Genomic DNA, 1,077 nt, shown 5'->3' with positions numbered 1-1,077 from the left:
TCGCGCAATCTCCATGGCTTCGCGAGTACATCCAACTCAATACCAATTTCAAAACTCGTGCGAAAAACGATCAGGTGCCACGTGTGGTGAGGACCGAGGCGGCGCAAGTCACGGCGGTGGAAGCGCGGAAACTGCGAGTTCCCGAGAGACGGTCTTCTCTTCGGTAGATTCGGACTCCGCGAGGCTGGCCGGTGGGGTTGACGCGACGACGGTGACCTTTTCGGAGCCCCCAAGCTCTTCCTCCCAATGTTCCGAGGGGTTAAAGTTTCCACCGGTGAGGAGCTCCTGCTGGAGCTTCTTAAGATGCACGCGCCAGCCTCCTCGTTTGCCGCGCGGACGTTTCTTCTGCGGCATCTAAGCCCAGAAAAAACGTTTGTGAATATGGCAGTTGGAAAAAAAGAGTAGGAGTGCGGAGGCCTCGACGCCGTGGAAGGCGTTCATTTGGAGTTCCGCAGGGAGTTAGCTTCGGCGTCGCTATGGGTAGCGCTGTCGAAACCAGGTGAGGAGGTAGCCCGTCAGATGCCGTGGTTGGCGCACGATCGGGGCTGGATTTCTGTGCGAAGTACGGAAGATCCGGAGCGCTACTTAAAGCGCTAGGAGTACTTACCGTTATGGATTTTTGGAAGAAATAGGAGACTTGTCTTTAGACGCTCTGCTTTATATACAGTTTATTTCGTGGCCCCTCGCGGCAAGGGGATGTTTTCGCTCACGTGCCATTGCGAAATCACTATTACGTGCCGATTGTGTAATTTGTACTTTATTCTAATGATAATAGGGTTTTGGTTAGATCGCGCGTTTTATCCTGCTGCGGGGGTCGCGAGATTTGTATTGGCGCGTTTGGCTATCGTGTATCGCGGCCCGTTGCGGCAGGGCTTGCATTTATTTCCTGCGCGTTTTTTCATCATAAGTCTCTTGTGTCGTTCTGGATCCTTCTACTTTTTGTGCGCGTGGAATTTGATGTTTATTTAAGGCCTTTTCTCGATTGTGTGCGCTTTGGTTCTATCCGCGATGATTTTATTCGTATGCAAGGCCCTTTTGTGACCAATGGGTGCATTCGTGGTTGCGCGGCGATGCATT

The 1,077-nt window shown here is 52.3% G+C and overlaps 1 pseudogene; it reads left to right on the top strand.

Moving 5' to 3' along the window:
* Nucleotides 1-597, top strand: part of LOC108770717 (uncharacterized) — a 2,824-nt pseudogene extending 2,227 nt beyond the window's left edge.
* The last annotated feature ends 480 nt before the right edge of the window (nt 598-1,077 follow it).

Source organism: Trachymyrmex cornetzi, unplaced genomic scaffold, assembly GCF_001594075.2.
Source record: "Trachymyrmex cornetzi isolate Tcor2-1 unplaced genomic scaffold, Tcor1.1 scaffold131, whole genome shotgun sequence".
NCBI classification, from domain to species: Eukaryota; Metazoa; Arthropoda; class Insecta; order Hymenoptera; family Formicidae; genus Trachymyrmex; species Trachymyrmex cornetzi.
The sequence above is the reverse complement of the archived record's forward strand: the minus strand, read 5'-3'. Positions and strand labels throughout refer to the sequence as shown.